This window comes from Arachis ipaensis, chromosome B10, assembly GCF_000816755.2.
Source record: "Arachis ipaensis cultivar K30076 chromosome B10, Araip1.1, whole genome shotgun sequence".
NCBI lineage: Eukaryota > Viridiplantae > Streptophyta > Magnoliopsida > Fabales > Fabaceae > Arachis > Arachis ipaensis.
In genome coordinates, this window is record NC_029794.2 from 88,647,236 (window position 1) to 88,666,841 (window position 19,606).

General features: G+C 39.0%; 1 non-coding gene across 1 annotated transcript; it reads right to left on the reverse strand.

Annotated features, from left to right (window-relative positions):
- Positions 4,484-4,564, reverse strand: TRNAL-AAG. The gene has a single exon. It is a non-coding gene; the product is annotated as a tRNA-Leu (tRNA).

Consider the following 19,606-nt stretch of genomic DNA (forward strand, 5'->3'; position numbering starts at 1 on the left):
TGCTATTTTATGCCTATTTTATGGCTATCATGGTTGCTATTTTATGGCTATTTCATGGCTACTTTATGACTGATTTAATTATTGTTCTATGGCTATTTTATGCCAATTTTATGGCTATCATTGACTGCTATTTTATGACTATTTTATGGCTGTTATGGTTGCTATTTTATGGCTGTTTCATGGCTGCTTTATGACTGATTTAATTGCTGTTCTATGGCTATTTTATGCCTATTTTATGGCTATCATGCACTGCTATTTTATGGCTGTTTTCTGGCTGTTATGGATTGCTGCCATTATTAGTTATGAATAGGTTGTTGGATTCATTCATTGAATTTTTATCACTAAAAATAGAGATATCATATGTTTGTGCATATAGGATAAACTTGATGATCTCCAAGAAGCTGGAGAAACTCCTACTAATGCATTTCAAAAAGTTTTGGTAAAGAGAATCTAGGAAGAGTTCGATATTTTGGAAGAACTGTTACAAAAGCTTCTCTTAAGAAAAATAAAGAAATAAATGAAATCAAAAAACAAAGTGAAGAGAAGGTAATAGCTTTAAAAACTGAATTAGACGACCATAAGCAACGACTGCAAGGATTGGAAGATATTATGAAACTTATGCTGCAACAAACTTCTCCTGGTATGAATGTTGATGAAGCGCTTTCTCTCTTGCGATCTAAGGAATCATCTGCAAATAGTGCACAAGATCCAAATTTAGTTCCTCGACATTCTCCTCCATCAACTCATATTCCAAATCATTATTAGATATATGTGTGCTAAATTGTTGTAACACTTAAGTATACATGTTATTGTATAGCTAATGTTTTGACTATAATTTTTTTTTCATTTAAATTTGACTGCAGCTTTCTTATTGTTGGATGAAGTTTTCTGAAGATATAAAGGCAATTCTTGGCACAATGGTGAATCACCAAGTCTTTTTTGTTTAAGTTCATCATCAGAGAAACATGTATTTTTCTTACTTATGTTTATTATTTATTTGACTTGGTAACTTAGCAAGTATGTTAATTGGCACTTGGAAAACCTTTCTATATATATGCAATATATATTATTAGCTTATTCAAATATGGGTGTTATATATCCTTCAAATGTCATATAAATATAACAAAGTTAAAGGTAAAAAATATATTATTTTAGATATTAAAAAAGAAAACCTAAGAGAAACTCAATAAGGTATTTTTTTTTAGGTATTAAAAAAAGACAACTGCAAATAAACTTACATAACTGTTGCATTAGGTCTATAAAAAGGCAATTTAAAAAAACCTAGACAAGTGTTGTTTTAGGTATATGAAAAAGGCAACTTAAAAAAATCTGGCCAAGGGTTGCTTTAGGTATATGAAAAAACAACTAGAAAAAAAAACTTGCACAAGTGTTGCTTTAGGTATATGAAAAGGCAACTTAAAAAACTCTGGACAAGTGTTGCATTATGTATTAGAAAATACAACTCGTAAAAAGTGTTGCCATAACGTCTCATCTCAAGCGTTGTGTTTGGGTGCTCTAAGGCAACCTTTTTGCAGAGTTACTTTATTTTCATAAAAGGCAACGTTTTTTGAAGGTTGCCGTAAAAAGGGTTCCCTTTAATACACAAAAACGTTGCCTTAGACCAAAGGTAACGACCGTATAGCCAACCCCCCAAAAAGCATTGCTTTTTGTTGAAAAGTGTTGCCTTTTATCAAAGGTAACACTTTTCCTTATTATAGGCAACGTTTTTAAAGGGTTGCCTCAGCCCAAATTTGTTGTAGTGAATCTTTGAGTGTGATCGTAGCTGTTGGGTCTTACTTGCTGAATCTTGAGATACTGCTGATCCTTAGTCACCGGAGCATGGGGATACCTGCAAGAGACTCCGATGCTTAAGTTAGCACGGGCTTTAGGTAGGTTTTTGTGTAGAATCAGAGAGTGAGTTATACTTGGGTGCTCCAGTGTATTTATAGTAGTGTGGAGTGACCTCCCCTGAGATAAGTTAGTTATCTTATCTTATCTCTTTGAGGGTGAGTCCACTTTATCTTTGGCCAGCCGCCTTCAGATGGGCGGTGATCTTCTGCTTTGGGCCTGCTTAGGCCCTTATAGCGATTTGGCCGAGCTTTTTGAGGAAGAGGTTGGTGACGAGCCCACCTTATAAGAGGTTAGTCGTTTTTGTCTTCATGCAACCCGGATTGCCTGGCTCGACCCAGGGTATGAACAATTAGTTACTTAGCCATTAAAGGTCGAGTTAGGTCTAACAAGGTGTAGATAGAGCATATTAGTGCTAAACAGATGATACTTGATCATTTTATAAAAGGCATGCCACCAGGATTGTTTAAGTATCATGTTACCAGAATGGGTTTATGTTTCTGTAACATTGCTTAAATGACTTATGTTGTATCATATGACATATTTGGATATGAAATTCTTATATTATTTGTAATACCCTACCACACAAAGTCTTACGCTATAGTCGTAAATCAAAGGTGGTGAGGCATTACGATGCCTAAATGCAAAATACATACATATAAAATTGAAAGATAGAAATATAGCTAGTAGCATGTGAAGAAAGATAACAGAACAGATATTACATCGCACTCGAAACATTAAAGGTATAGAGAATGGAAAGAAATATATATAAGATTCAAAAGGAGATCCATAGCAAGTAATAGTCTCGACCTGCAAAGACAAAACCGGCTAAAAAGTATAATACATCCTAAAAGTACACAAAATATAGCTTGTTTCTCCAAAATCAACCTCTAAGAGGGATATACAAAGACATATGCAAAAGTGGAGAATATAACTACACTAGATACAAAATGCAAATCCAAAATAGAGTCTTCGCTTCCAAGAGAAACCAGTACGCTCAACGAGGTGCATCAGGTCCTGTATCTGAAAAATAGAAAATTTCCAAAACGGGTGGGAACCAAAAGTTTCTCAGTAGGGTAATGATTCTGAATAAAGATTATGTAAAAAGATATGAATCCACTAGGTGATCTTAAACTATTAAATGCACTATGTTTAAGCCTAGGGTCATTTCTAAACCAAATAGGGTCAACAGAGCTAAATTCCAGCTGTACAGTAGTTTTAAATATTCAATTATTCTTAATACAGGTCAACATCTTTCTCATTATCATAATGGTTCAAATTCAGTAATTCAGTGTTCAATAATTGTTTAGCAGTACTAACAAACACAAGTAGAGAGATTCATACACAAACAAAGGTAATTATATCAAGTAGGGCAAATAGTAGTTGATCAAAAATAACACATAGGCAATCCAAATACAATGAGCATACTCAAACAATATTGAGAAAGGTGTTGACCTGTATTCAGAATAGTTGAAGACTTAAAATCGCTATATAGTTGGGATTTTAGCTCTGTTTACTCTATTTTGTTTAGAAAGGGCCTTAGGCTTGAACCTGGTGCATTTGGGAGTTTAGGATCACCTAGCAGATTCATATCTTTTTATATAATCTTTATTCGGAATTATTACCCTACTGTGAACCTTTTGGTTCTCAGCCGTTTTGAGAATTTTCTATTTTTAAGATACAGGACGTGATGCACCTCGTTGAGTGTGTTCGTTTCTCTTGGAAGCGAAGGCTCTATTTTGGATTTGTATTTTGTACCTAGTGTAGCTATATTCTCCACTTTTGCATATGTTTTTGCATATCCTTCTTAGAGGTTGATTTGATTTTGGAGAAACATGCTATATTTTGTGTACTTCTGGGATCTATTATACTTTCTAGCCGGCCTTGTCTTCGTAGGTCGAGACTAGTACTTGCTATGTATCTCCTTTTGAATCTTATATATATTTCTTTCGATTCTGTATACCTTTGATGTTTCAAGTGCGATACAATTTCTGTTCTGTTATCTTTCTTCACAGGCTCCTAGCTATATTTCTATCTTTCAATTATTATGTATGTATTTTGCGTTTAGGCATTACGTAATGCCTAACCACCTTTGATTTAGGACTATAGCATAAGACTTTGTATGGTAGGGTGTTACATTATTTTTTTCTCATCTGGTTAGTATATATGTGCATATATGATTGAGAAAGACAAATAACATTAGTAAAGGATCTAGAATACGCATTGAGCTTATTCATATAGAAATACCACATAAAATATTTATCCAATTACATGGAAAGTAATACTCAATTAATGACGACCTACCGCTATGATTCGTGTAATTTGTCTTAATTGTTTAAGCATAGTATGTAATTACAGATTATATGTAACAAATCTTAGACCAAGTGGGAAAATTTTAGAATTTTTATTTTATTTAAGGTCCAATTTGTTAATATAGAAATTAGTCTGGGTGATATTATAATTATTGAGAAATTATACTAGTTAATTGTATTAGTAGTTAGTTTGTTCTTTTATGAAAAGAACATGATTGTTCATGAAAATTCATAAAGTTTGGGTCTCTAGTTCTAATTATCATATCAAAATAAACATATTCTAATTCCATATGGTTTGGTGATTCAAGAATTGAATCAAAATATGTTGAGAGTGGGATTTGAACCCACGCCTTTTTGGACCAGAACCTTAATCTGGTGCCTTAGACCAACTCGGCCATCTCAACTTTTTCTTAATATTTGGAATGATTGTTTTAAACATGATTTTGAAAATCAGACCGAACAGGACAGTTGGATCGGTCCGACAGCGAACTGGCCTTTTTTACGGTTTGACTCTACCCGAAAAACCACTAGACATAAAACTATTTTAGAACCGCTGAATAGGCTGGTGATACGGATTTTCAAATACCAGAAACTAATTGACCAGTGCACCAAGTCGTATCAAGTAATAACTGAAGTGAGTAAGTGTCAATCCCACGAGGATTAATGGACTAAGCAACAATAGTTGAGTGATTAGGCTAGTTAGACAAGCTAAATTGAGTGGTTTCAAGTTCAAGTAGCATAAAACAGTAAATCAAAGAATGCAAGAAAGCAAACAGTAAATGGTTGGTGAAAATAGTATGAGAAAATAGTTAAGGCTTTGGAGATGTATAAATTTTTAGATTAACGATTCTTATCAACTACTTTAATCAAGAAAAGATTCAATTCATGGCAAACCTTAAGTGATTAAACTCTAATTCCTTAGTAATTTAATCTCATCTAACTCAATCAACCGCTAATTCCTTGGTCACTTAATTCAAATTAGAAGATTAAATCCAATTCTAGTTTATGAATCACACAAACCCTAAGTACATAAAATTAAGGAGATTATATATCATGTATCTCATTAAATCCAGATAATTAGAGAGTTGTGAGGAATTGATTTCAAGCTTTAATTATAGTGATATAACTTTTTCAAGATTCAACAAGAATTCAAATAGAAAAAGAGTTATCTTCTAATATACTATAATTCTAAGGATGAAGAACGAAATCTATTCTTGAATTTAAAAACAATGAATTGACTAAGAGTAGAATGACAATAGTGTTAATCCATTAAAATAAATAGGGCTCCTAACCTTCAATGGAGGTTTAGTTGTTCATGGCTCAGAAAAAACCTTAAGTTCTAAAAAGTATAAATTGTGGAATGAGGAAAAACGAAGAGAAGAGAACCCAAAGGGATGAACCTTTTCTCCTTTTATATCTAATCCTAATTGATTCAAAATTAAAATTATCAAACCCTAAAATATTTACTTAATTAGAAAATTAAATTTAAAAATTAAAGAGACTTTCGTGGAACTTGATGACACGAGTCTTGTAACACCCTCATTATCAGAATATCACGCTTCCGGCTGCGCCACTTTGTTAGCGAGAATATTACGACGACTTCCATATATATAATAATAAGCTATGAGCCTTTAACTCAAAATTGTATCGCTGTTCTCTTTGAGAAACCGGAAAAATACTTTTTCAATAAAACAGACAAGTTTGGCGAACTACTTGGTTGCAAAAATCTTCCCTCCTAACTTTTCTAAACACCAAAGAGACAAGTTGAGGAGTGATTCCAAATACTACATTTGGGATGACCCTCACTTGTGGAGAAGGGGAGTGGACAAAGTAATTCGAAGATGTGTCCCGGAATCTAAAATCCAACCCATTCTCGAAGCTTGCCATTCATCCGAATATGGTGGCCACTTTGGCCCACAAAGGATGGCTAAAAAGGTGTTGGATTGTGGATTCTGGTGGCCAACCTTATTCAATGATGCTAACCGGTTCTCTGTGTCTTGCCATCAGTGTCAGAAGTCGGGAAACACGTCCCAAAGGGATGAGATGCCTCAGTAACCTATGTTGTTCTGTGAGATATTTGATGTATGGGGCATTGACTTTATGGGACCGTTTCCCAACTCAAGTGGGTATCTATATATTTTGTTAGCGGTTGACTACGTGTCAAAGTGGGTAGAAGCAATACCTACCCGCCTTGATGACGCCAACACCATCATTTCTTTTATTAGAAATAACTTTGTATGTCGTTATGGGTCGCCACGAGCAATCGTGATCGACCAAGGATCCCACTTTTATAACAGAAAAGTAGAGGCACTGCTCAAGCGCTATAGGGTATTGCATCAGGTTGCCACTGCTTATCACCCACAGACCAACGAACAAGTGAAAGTGCCCAACCGAGAGATTAAGAGAATCTTGGAGAAAGTGGTCAATCCACAAAGGAAGGATTAGAGCCTCCGGTTAGGAGATGCACTATGGGCGTATAGGACGGCCTACAAGACTCTGTTGGGGATAAGTCCCTTCCGGATCATCTATGGTAAGGCATGCCACCTTCCGGTGGAGATTGAGCATAAAGCCTATTGGGCAGTAAAGTAGTGCAACATGGATTTAACCAAGGTAGGTGTGGCCAGGAAATTACAGCTAGAGGAGCTCGAGTGTTTGAGGAACGAAGCATATGAGAATGCCCGGATCTACAAGGAAAAGACTAAAGCATTTCATGACCATCACATCCGGAAGAAGGATTTTCAAGAAGGTGATGAGGTTCTCCTCTACAACTCGAGGCTTAGATTCATGCCTGGCAAGTTCCGTTCTAGATGGGAAGGACCCTTCAAGGTGAAGGAGATAAAGCCCTATGGGGTGGTGGAATTGTTTGATCCTAAAAGTGAAGAAACTTTCAAGGTGAATGGACAGAGTGAAGAAGTACCATGACTACAAGCTCCAAAAAGAGCTAGAGGTGTTCCTACTAACGGATGCACCTAGAGGAGGAGAAGCCTGAGCGACTGGCCGTCTAACTTAAGGACGTTAAAGAAAAGTGCTTGGTGGGAGGCACCCCACCGTGGTAAGATCTTCCTTGTGTATACATTCTTGTTTTTAGCTCTATATTTTTGTACATTTTGTGACTTCTTGATGTTGTTGATTGCATAGGAATGCTAGTTTTGTTGATCTTGTTGGATAACTAGGATGTTTATATAGATTTCCTCATCTTGGTATGGATGAATTGTTGAAGTAGAGAGAATGCTATATTTTGAATAGTGAATGAATTTGTGAGTGTTTTCTTGACTACTAGCTTAAACACCTGCCAAGAATATGTTAGAATAGCCCTTTCTATGTTGTTTAAAAAAAAAAGGAAAACGGGGCATCCGCACGCGAGCACACTGTGCGCACGCGCGCCGGTGGTGCATTTCACACTCCTGGTCTAAAAACCCGAGAGTTATGCCCACCTTATGCCCACTTCGTGCCAGGCACCCACGCGCCAGCGTGCATGCCGCCTACGCGCCCCTTGCAACTTGGCCATCGACACGCAAGCGCACTGTGCGTGCGCACGTCTGTTGTGCAATATGAACTCCCTGGTACAAAAACCAGAGAGTTGTGCCATAATTGTGCCTATTCTGTGCCCGCACTGACGCGCAGGCGTACTTGGCGCATCCGCGCCTGTCATCAATTTGACCAGGCATGCGTCCGCGCACTGTGCACGTCCGCGCCGGCTGTGCTGCATGCCAACTCTGGTATAAATAACCCGAGAGTTAGGCCTACTTTGTGCCAACTCTGTGCCAGAAGCCCAACTGTCTTCACGTGTACGCGCCCTTGACGCATACGCATCTCTCGCTCAACCCTCACCGACGCGCCAGTGCGTCGTGCGCGCGTGCGTCGGTCGCGCGAACCAGTTTTAAAGCTAGCGCGCCCTGTTCTATCCTTCTCTCGCCCTCTTTCTTGTTTCTTTCTTCTTATTTCTCCATCACCTATCTTCTCTTCTTCCTCATTCACAACCCACCACCACCTCCGGTGGAACTACATCTTTTCTATATCTTTCTCACTTTCACAAAAAGAAAATCCCACCTTGTTCTTTTACACTTCTCAAGGTTCTACTTCTTCTATATCTCATCTATTACCTTCTTTGCCTAATCTCCTTTTCTAGTTAGATGTTTCTTGTTGATTCACTTATTTCCTCTTTTAGTTGCATGATTATACTACTTGCTTTTTGTTTGTTTACCTTTTCTTTTTCTTGCTTTTCCATGGATGTTGAATTTGAGTTTTCATTTGCTTTAATAGATCTTCTTGATTGTCTTTCATTATCTTCGTCAGTAGGTGATGTTGTGTGATGATTGATATTTCATTTTGGGCTTCTAATTGGTTGAGTATCTCATAATTGCTCATTGCTTGGTAACTGCACACCAAGTGTTTGAGGAAATGCACGAATGCCATTTTGGTTTATTTTAATCATGTACCTTCAATTTGGTGCTTCCTCCTCTTGCATCCCATGCCAAGTGTTATGACCCATGCCTCTATGATTACTTTATTGCACTATTTCTTTTAGGAACTATCTTTCACTTGCATGTTTTTGTTGAGATGATTCTTTGGGTTTAATGCTTTCCTTCTTTCCCTTCTTTTTTTAGGATGGCCACCAAGAAAGACAAGGAGAAAGCTTCAAGGAAACTAGCTGCAAAGAGGGCACCCCAAAAGTCACACTCCAAGGCGCAATCTTCATTAGGAACCAAACCCCTATCTAATAAGGCGAAGGCACCCACTCCTATTGATGAAAAAGAGAAGAGCAAACCGGCAAAGGATTCTTCAAGGTTCCCCAACCGCTTCTGTGAACTTGTGTTCCCCGCCATGGTTGAAAGGAACTATCATGCCGAGCATCTACTTGCCCCGCCGGACAAGGTGGCTCCTTGTATTCTACCCCGCATTGAATGGTGAGGATGGGAGTTTCTTCTGAGAAAATCACAAGAGGTCAACCTCTCATGGGTGGTAGAATTCTACACTAACTACCATCTTCCCTCTCTTCAATCGGTACACGTGCACTGGAAGTAAGTCTCAGTTTTAGAAGAGGCTATTCAGCACGTGCTTAATGTGTTACCAGTACCAAGTGACATGGATGGCTACCAAGAGGTCTTACGTCAGTGAGAGGAGTTTGGATTTGATTGGGACTCGATCCTCCGAGTCATTGCTGAACCAGAGACATTTTGGACCCATGGTCGACTTTGGATGCGGCCCAAGTGCATTGACACACGTTTCCTCATTGTAGAAGCTAGAGCTTGGGCCCAGATTCTATCCCACTATGTGCTACCTAGCACTCACAAGTCGTCCTTCACGGCGGATCTCGCCTTGCTTGTTTGGTGTGTTCTCACGGAGAGACCGGTGAACATTCCACTTCTTATCAAGCAAGCGATGGGTCAAGTCTACGCCCAGGGTAATTTGCCATTTCCAGCATTGGTATCTGATTTAGTTGTTGCTACGGGTGTTCCTTGGGAAGCCATGGACACGAAGGCTATAATTCCAGCTAAGGGCGATATGGTCCCAAGCGGGAAATACTTACAGCTTCCTATGAACAACCCAAGCCTTGACATAGCCCTTCCATCTACTATTCTTTCCACCTCATCGTCACCACCACCACAAAGATCCACCCATCAAAGGGTAGAAGATCTATACCGGAAGATTGATAGATATGAGCGGCGCAACCAACGCCGATACACTTACATCTTGAAGCTTCTGCATTGTGTTACCCCTAGCATGGAGGAACCCGAAATATTTACATCCACCTCAAACCCAAGTGATGGGAGCTCTGATAAATGGGATAGTGAAGGTTCCAGTCCAACCGTCCTTTGTGCATTGTTGGTAGCACGGAGGACCGTGCTAAATTCTAAGTGTGGGGAGGTCGTTCGACCGATCTCCATGGGTAACAATCTCTTCCTTTCAACACCCATGGATTTATCTTTTGCTTAGTAGTTAGTACATTGCATTTGTAGTTAGTCTTGCTTGTAAATACCCTTTGCATGATAGTTAGTCTCTATAGAGTTACTTGGTCAAAATAATGACTTCTTCCCCAAGAAACTATAATTTCGGGGTACCATACCAATTTTGAAAAATTTTTGCGGTAAACTTAATTCAAAAATGTATTTTGGAAAATAGTGATTGAGCTAAGAACACAAGCATGTGAGTTTTGAGCCTATTGTTTGGTTGTATCTTCTAATCACTATTTCCCATTCTTGTGTGCATTATTCTCTCTCTATGATTGTAATCCTTGCTTTGTATGATTCTATATGTCCATTACTTTGTGTATGAATGCATTTACATGATTGAGGCCATCATTTCAATAGTCACTTCTCCCAAATGGCCTTAACCCTTTTATCTACTATTGCTAACCAATTTTGAGCCCATGATAAACCCTTTTTGTTCTTAATAGAGCACATCAACAACCCTAAGTGAAAAACAATGAATGTCCCTAGATTTGGATCCTTGATTAGCTTAGGTAAGTGAAGGTGTGTATCATTCAAATGGGAGGGTATACTTGGGAACTTGGGTAGATGTAAAGAGGTGTATTTGTATTTGTAATTAAAAATTCTGGGATTTGGGAACATACTCATGTATTGAATGATTGAACCATACGCATTGAAACTTTTGTACATGAAACCCCAAGAAAAAGGGGACCAAAAAGAAAAAAAGAAAAAATTTTTTTTTTGTGTATATATGAGAATGTAAGAAAAAGAAATAGAAGAAAATATAGAAGAAACAAAAACATGAAAAAAAAAAAGAGAAAGCAATGGAAAGGGACAAAAATGTCCCAAGACAAAGTAATAATAACAATGCATATGGGATGTGAATTGAAAAGAATGCATGAGTATGCAAAAAGTGAAACCCATGGGTAGGTAGGTATTGTATTATAGTTGTATAGGTTGTTCTATGTGTCTAGTGGGATCTTAGGTTAATCAAGGATTTAAATTTTAAGCTCACTTGACCATATGCATCCTTACCTTCACCCTAGCCCCGTTACAACCCATGAATAAGACCTCATGATACTTGTATACATGCATTGAGTAATTGTTGATTGTTAGATGAAAGACAAATCTTGGAAAGCATGACTAGGAGAGGATTGAGTGACGAACCCTATACACTCGAGCGAATAGAGCGGATACACTTCCGGTGAGGGTTCGATGCTCAACTCCTTGTTCCCGGCTTTCACAAGCGTTCATCTAGCAAGTTATATGCACTTCATAGTAATGTTCAAATTGGTAGGATTTATTAACTACATGTTATTTTTACCCCGTATGCTCATATGTGTTCTTGGAGGATAGATTTACCCTTGACCAAGTAGATAGATGATTTTACGTTAGTTGCATGCATTCATTTAGGAAATTTGCACTTCATGAACCCTTTCTTACCATGATCTTTGGTCTTTTCTTTTTTAAGCATGTGGACATGCTTGGTTTAAGTGTGGGGAGATTTGATAAACCCCAATTTTGTGGTTTATATTGTGTAAAATTTGGGGGGTTTTGTCAATATTTTTCACACTTATCCACAAGAATTGCATGGTTTTGTGTTCTCTTTCTAATATTGCTCCATGATGAAAAACATGCTTCTTTTGCCTTAAAATTGCTATATTTTGATCTTCTTTTATTACCATTCGATGCCATGACGTGTTTGTTGAGTGATTTCAGAATTTATAGGGCAAGGATGGCCTAGAAGAGAGAAAGAAAGCATGCACAAGAGGAAGGAACATGAAGATTTGGATTTTGGGAATTTCAGCATAGGCGAGCGTGCGCACGCATAGATATGGAAAGCTGGAAGTGGCGCGCAAAGATCGGCGCATCCGTGCAGATTAGAGGAATCCACACCGGTGCGCACGCATACATGGCGCGCACTCGTGGATCACAAAAATCAATCGGCGCGCACGCACACATGGCGCGTACATGTGACAAGCTGCACGTGACCTCATTAAAGGAAATTGTGCCTGGCAATTTCTAAGGCTCAAGAGGCCCAAATTCAAGCTGGTTCTGCATGGAAAAGACCCAAAGATGCTAGGGGGAAAGGGGGGATCATTCATTCACACTAAGACACAATTTTTAGCTAGTTTTTGGTTCTTGTTATTCTAGAGAGAGAAACCCTTATTCTTCTCTTGATTTAGTTTAATTTGATCTTCCCTTGTTGAATTCTGAATTGGATCTTGTTAACTACTAGTTTTGATTGCTTAATTTGAATTCCTTAGCATAATTTTGTTTAGATCTTGTGTTAGATTTATGTTTTCTTGTTAATTGTCATTCTATACCCATTTTGTGAATCTTATGGATCTTGAATTATTAATGTTACATTGATGATTTTCATTATTAATTGTGTTCTTTGAGTGATTGTATGTTGATAATTGTTAGTGGGTACTTGTTAATTTCAATTTAATTGCAATTTGACTATGTTTTTTGTAATGCTTACCATGTGTTTGATGAAATGTTTTCTTTGATTATGGAGTAGTTCTCTTTACTCTTGGCCTAGGCTAAGGGAATTGGGTAAACTTGAGTCATTGGGTTTAATAGATTTGATGATTTGGGAACCCTTAGTGGTCAATTTGATAGCCATTGACACTAGCCTACTACTAAGTCAATTAGTAGCTAGGTTGGACCTTATGGGTTGATGTTGACTAAACCATTTAACATACTTCAAGTATAGAAGTAGACTTAATGAGTTTGGTTCCTCATAATTGTCAAGATAAGGTTATTAGACAAGGATAGTGACCCTAATTCCCATGTCTAGCCAAGAGTCGCTTTATTATTCATATTTGAAAACCCCAAAAATCCTAATTGCTTTGTCTTGGTCATAGTTATTTGTTTAGTTTTAGAGTAGAATTATATTGGATGTTATCTTATTAGTTTGGAATTGCTCACATCTTGCTTTAGTTATTTGAATTAGTTTCTTGCACTTCAAGATTACTTGCTTGTTAGGATTCTTAGTTTAGTTTCTAGCTCATGACTTGCAACCCCGGAATTCTAACCAATGTTGAAGCACATGTTTGCCCATTCTTTGTGAGACGACCTGAGGTTTGAATACTTCGGTTATTTTTATTGGGGTTGAACTTGTGACGACCAATTCCTTCGAAATTTGATTCGCGGATTATTTGTCAGTTGAGGGCTATACTTGTAACGCAAAAATCTTGTGAAATTCCTTACCGACGGTATTCCGTGCCCATCAACAGTACATAAGATATTATTTGAAATTAAAAACATAAAACTAAAACAAACTAAAAACTAAAGGAAATAGAAACTAAGAGCCATGCATTAAACAATAAGTACTAGAAAACAGGAAACAGGAAATAACATAAGCATAATGGAAATGGAAATAGGATGAAAAGAACTCAACCACCTCAATCATGACAGTGGCCATCTGCCTCCTTTGGCTGTGCTCTATATGGTCTTCTCAGATGCCCTATGTCTTTTCTCACTTGGAGAAGCTCATGGCACTGACTCTCTTGCTCAGTTATAATTTGATAGAGGAGGACTCCGTGGCTATCTTGAGTGACCCTCATCTGCTCAAGTGAGGATGTCAGTTGCTGCCAATACTCCTGAGGTGGGAAGTAGTTCTCTCGAGGCATGGGAAGTTGCGGAAGAGCTTATTGTGCTTCATCCTCGACTTGTCTTCTTGGAACCCTTTCATATTCGCGTGCATGCTCCATAGTCTTCCTTGAGATTGGCCGCTCAATGGGAATAGGAAAATCATTGTCCAAACGGACCTCTGCGGCCTCATAAAGCCGGTAAAGAAGGTGAGGGAAGGCTAGCTTCGCATGCGTGGATGAGTTGGAGGCTATGCTATAGAGTTGTTGTGAAATAATGTCCTCAACTATCACGTCATAACTGATCATGATTTAGTCGATCACGAAGGCCCTATCTACCATGCACTCAGAGTAGTTTCTATTTTGGATAATAAAGCGTTGGATGAACTCCAACCATCTTCTAGAAACTGGCTTAAGGTTATGCCGCTCAACTGGTTTGGCTGCCCTTCCGAGCTCAACCTCCACTAAGCTCCCAAGAGGCAAATGCCAGCAAGCACATGGTCATACCTCTAGTCTCGATTCATCCTCTCACTATAAGTCTCCAAACCATAATTTGGAGGTGGTAATTGAAGGGCTGCCCTAACCATTCTTGGATTGAAGTCCAAGACCTTCCCCCTAAAATAAGTTTGATAGTTCTTCTCATTGACCCCTGGGGTAAGGTCCTTGTAGGTGATCCACACATTACCGTAGAATTCTTCGACCTTCAACTGGCCCACATCGGTATGCAAATTATTCAGAAATTGCCAACCTCGTCTCTCTATTTGCTGTTGAACCTTTGAATTTTCATCCGGTATGAGGTTCAATTTGACTTCTAGGATCACCTTCTTTTTTATTGTGATCTCAAAAAAGTGCTCTTCATGTAACTTAGAGGAGAACCTATTTGAGTCAAAGTCATCGGATTGAGTTGTTTTTCCCTTCCTCTTCCCTGAGGATGATTCTCCTCCCTTTGGTACCATTGATCACAAATATAGAAAACGAGCAACGCGACAACACCAAACTTAAAGGTTTGCTCATCCACGTGCATTTGGTGCAAAACACCGAACCTCTGGCATTTATTGCCAACCCCTTTATTTTTTACACCCTCTGGAGCTAGACGCCCAAAAGTGATGTTAAACGCGAGGGGTCCAGGAACAAAATTCACTAATTGAGACCCCCTTAGTGCTAGACGCCCAAAGTTGGCACTAGACACCGGGGTGGCAGTGAGCTCCTAAATGCCTAGAACTAGTTCAGTGCCGAACTTCTAGGATCCACTTTCCTCTTCACTGAGCTTCTAGCTCCGTTCTAAATGCACTTGCTCTTGTTGTAATGACTATGCATAACTCGAACATAGTAAAAAACAAGGAAAACTATGAGACATGGAGATAAAACAAATAAAATGTGAAAAATAAAACATAACTAAAGGATACTAAAGGTGTTGGATTGCCTACCAACAAACGCTTATTTAACGTCACTAGGTTGACGGTTCACTCCTGCCATTAAGGAGGAGGTTGATCATATTGCTTTAGTTCTTCCCCTTTCACTGTGAACTTTCTCCCTGTATCTTCATGGAGTAATTCAACATGTTCAAGAGAGAGGATCATGTTCACTGTATAAGGCAACGTCAGATGGTGAGTCAACACAACTTTCAATCTAAGAGAGAAATCTTCAATAGGGATCTTCTTGTTCTTCCAACCCTTAAGCACTTTCTTTTTGGGAGCCACTTTCAAAATTGACACAGCATGCCCAAAACTAAACTTAGATTGGATGTTTGTGGAAAGTGTATTCCCTTCTATCACAGAAGGCTTGGACTGCATCTTCTGTCTTGGATCATCAGGTGGTTCTTGGGGAATTTGATCAGTAGACTCAGTTTTCATGTAATTCCCCTCTTTATTTTAGTTTTGTGTGACTTTGAAGATATGGAAATTAACTACTCAGTGTAGATGGTTGGAAGGTGTTTCTGTTGTTGTTAGAAGGGGGTGAAGACATTCTAAATAAGGCCTCGGATATAGAAGTCATTTGGTCACAGAGAATTCTTTGGTTTTTATCTTGTTTTTTCTCGAGAGATCGGAGTTCCTTTTGTTCTTAGAGAAAGAGATGAAGAGAATCTTCAAAAGGGGTTTGACTCGAAGAAGAAGAAGAAGAAGTGGGAGCTTATTGTCTTTGGTGAGGTGGTTGGTATCTTTAGAAGAAGAAGAAGAAGAAGAAGAAGAAGAAGAAGAAGAAGAAGAAGAAGAAGTGGAAGCTTGTTGTCTTTGATGAGGTGGTTGGTATCTTTAGTTATGAGATTGGTTTTGGTGTTAGAATGATAGATTGTGGTGGGCTTGGTTGTTTTGGTAAGAATGGTTGCTGAAATATGGTTGATGAGAATAATAGTAGCCTTATTGGTGTTGAGAGATGAGATTGGATGGCCCTTGGTTCCACCGTTGGTTGAAGTTATCCCACCACCCTTGATTGTAGTTATTCCCATGAGAATAAGAACCTTGGTTTTGAGGGTGGTAAGTGGAACAATTGATGTCAGGATTGGCCATCGAAGGAGTGTAGTCTCTTTGAATTTGAGGACATTAGTCGGTGTAGTGTGAGGTACAAGGCCACACACCACATAGTCTAGGAGGTCCCTCAATATATAAGATTTGAGGTGGGGCTTGGATAGATAGCATGGATGGAGAAGATTGTTGGCTTTGATGGATTTTCTTGAGAAGATTGGTCATCTCCCCAAGTGTCTTAGTCAACGCCGAATCAGACTGAGATACTTTTGCCACACTCTTTGAATGATTGTTCCTCACTTTAGTATATTGGGTGGCTTCAATAACATCATTGATCAACCTCCATGCCTCATCTGCCGTCTTGTATTTCACAAGAGATCTACCACTAGAGGCGTCAAAAATTCTCTTGTCTTGTGGACAAAGACCTCCATAAAAATAACTAATGAGTAAAGGGTCATCCATCCTATGATAGGGACAAGAGTCTAGTAGTCTCTTAAATTGAGTCCAATACTCGTGAAGTGATTCTTGATCCCTTTTCATAATACCAGAGATTTCCTTTCGGATGTAGTCCGTCCTTTCCAAAGGAAAGAATTTATCCAAGAATTCCTTTCTCAGTAAGTTCCAATCGGTCACTACTATATCAGATTGAGCATAGAACCATTTTTTACTTGTCCCTCAAGAGAGAAGAAAAAAGCAAAGACCATGACAGCCACTTCATCTAACCCATGCCTCCTAGCAGTAGAGCATGCCACTTGAAAGTCTCTCAGATGTCTTATGGGATCCTGGCCTAGCAACCCATGGTACTTAGGCAATAGATTAATCAGACTATTCTTTAGCTCAAAATTTTCATCTATGTTAGAGTATCATGCCTGAAGAAGTTGGAGGACAATATCTAGTACTCCTTGATCATGCAAGATAATCCTTTGCGGTTCACCCATATCGTTATCACCTACAATGGATAGGGGTATTCTGTGCCCATCAACAGTACATAAGATATTATTTGAAATTAAAAACATAAAACTATAACAAACTAAAAACTAAAGGAAACAGAAACTAAGAGCCATGCATTAAACAATAAGTACTAGAAAACAGGAAACAGGAAATAACATAAGCATAATGGAAATGGAAATAGGATGAAAAGAACTCAACCACCTCAATCATGACAGTGGCCATCTGCCTCCTTTGGCTGTGCTCTATATGGTCCTCTCAGACGCCCTATGTCTTTTCTCACTTGGAGAAGTTCATGGCGCTAACTCTCTTGCTCAGCTATAATCTGATGGAGGAGGACTCTGTGGCTATCTTGAGTGACCATCATCTGCTCAAGTGAGGATGTCAGTTGCTGCCAGTACTCCTGAGGTGGGAAGTAGTTCTCTCGAGGCATGGGAAGTTGCGGAAGAGCTTATTGTGCTTCATCCTCGACTTATCCTCTTGGAACCCTTTCATATTTGCGTGCATGCTCCATAGTCTTCCTTGAGATCGGCCGCTCAATGGGAATAGGAAAATCATTGTCCAAACGGACCTCTGCGGCGTCATAAAGCCGGTAAAGAAGGTGAGGGAAGGCTAGCTTCGCATGCGTGGATGAGTTGGAGGCTATGCTATAGAGTTGTTGTGAAATAATGTCCTCAACTATCACGTCATAACTGATCATGATATAGTCGATCATGAGGGCCCTATCCACCATGCACTCAGAGCAGTTTCTAGTTTGGATAATAGAGCGTTGGATGAACTCCAACCATCTTCTAGAAACTGGCTTAAGGTCATGCCGGCTCAACTGGTTTGGCTGCCCTTCCGAGCTCAACATCCACTAAGCTCCCAAGAGGCAAATGCCATCAAGCACATGGTCATACCTCTATTCTCGATTCATCCTCTCACTATAAGTCTCCAAACTATAATTTGGAGGTGGTAATCGAAGGGCTGCCCTAACCATTCTTGGATTGAAGTCCAAGACCTTCTCCCTAAAATAAGTTTGATAGTTCTTCTCATTGACCCCTGGGGTAAGGTCCTTGTAGGTGATCCACACATTACCGTAGAATTCTTCGACCTTCAACTGGCCCACATCGGTATGCAAATTATTCAGAAATTGCCAACCTCGTCTCTCTATTTGCTGTTGAACCTTTGAATTTTCATCCGGTATGAGGTTCAATTTGACTTCTAGGATCACCTTCTTCTTGATTGTGATCTCAAAAAAGTTCTCTTCATGTAACTTAGAGGAGAACCTATTTCATTCAAAGTCATCGGATTGAGTTGTGTTGCCCTTCCTCTTCCCTGAGGATGATTCTCCTCCCTTTGGTACCATTGATCACAAATATAGAAAACGAGCAACGCGACAACACAAAACTTAAAGGTTTGCTCATCCACGTGCAATTGGTGCAAAACGCCGAACCTCTGGCATTTATTGCCAACCCCTTTATTTTTTACACCCTCTGGAGCTAGACGCCCAAAAGTGATGTTAAAAGCAAGGGGTCCAGGAACAAAATTCACTAATTGAGCCCCCCTTAGTGCTAGACGCCCAAAGTTGGCACTAGACACCGGGGTGGCAGTGAACTCCTAAATGCCCAGAACTAGTTCAGCGCCGAACTTCCAGGATCCACTTTCCTCTTCACTGAGCTCCTAGCTCCGTTCTGAATGCACTTGCTCTTGTTGTAATGACTATGCATAACTTGAACATAGTAAAAAACAAGGAAAACTATGAGACATGGAGATAAAACAAATAAAATGTGAAAAATAAAACATAAATAAAGGATACTAAAGGTGTTGGATTGCCTCCCAACAAACACTTCTTTAACGTCACTAGGTTGACGGTTCACTCCTGCCATTAAGGAGGAGGTTGATCATATTGCTTTAGTTCTTCCCCTTTCACTGTGAACTTTCTCCCTGTATCTTCATGGAGTAATTCAACATGTTCAAGAGAGAGGATCATGTTCACTGTATAAGGCAACGTCAGATGGTGAGTCAACACAACTTTCAATCTAAGAGAGAAATCTTCAATAGGGATCTTCTTGTTCTTCCAACCCTTAAGCACTTTCTTTTTGGGAGCCACTTTCAAAATTGACACAGCATGCCCAAAACCAAACTTAGATTTGATGTTTGGGGAAAGTGTATTGCCTTCTATCACAGAAGGCTTGGACTGCATCTTCTGTCTTGGATCATCAGGCGGTTCTTTGGGAATTTGATCAGTAGACTCAGTTTTCATGTAATTCCCCTCTTTATTGGAGTTTTGTGTGACTTTGATTCTAGATAAGGCCTCGGATATAGAAGTCATTTGGTCACAGAGAATTCTTTGGTTTTTATCTTGTTTTTTCTCGAGAGATCGGAGTTCCTTTTGTTCTTAGAGAAAGAGATGAAGAGAATCTTCAAAAGGGGTTTGACTCGAAGAAGAAGAAGAAGAAGTGGGAGCTTATTGTCTTTGGTGAGGTGGTTGGTATCTTTAGAAGAAGAAGAAGAAGAAGAAGAAGAAG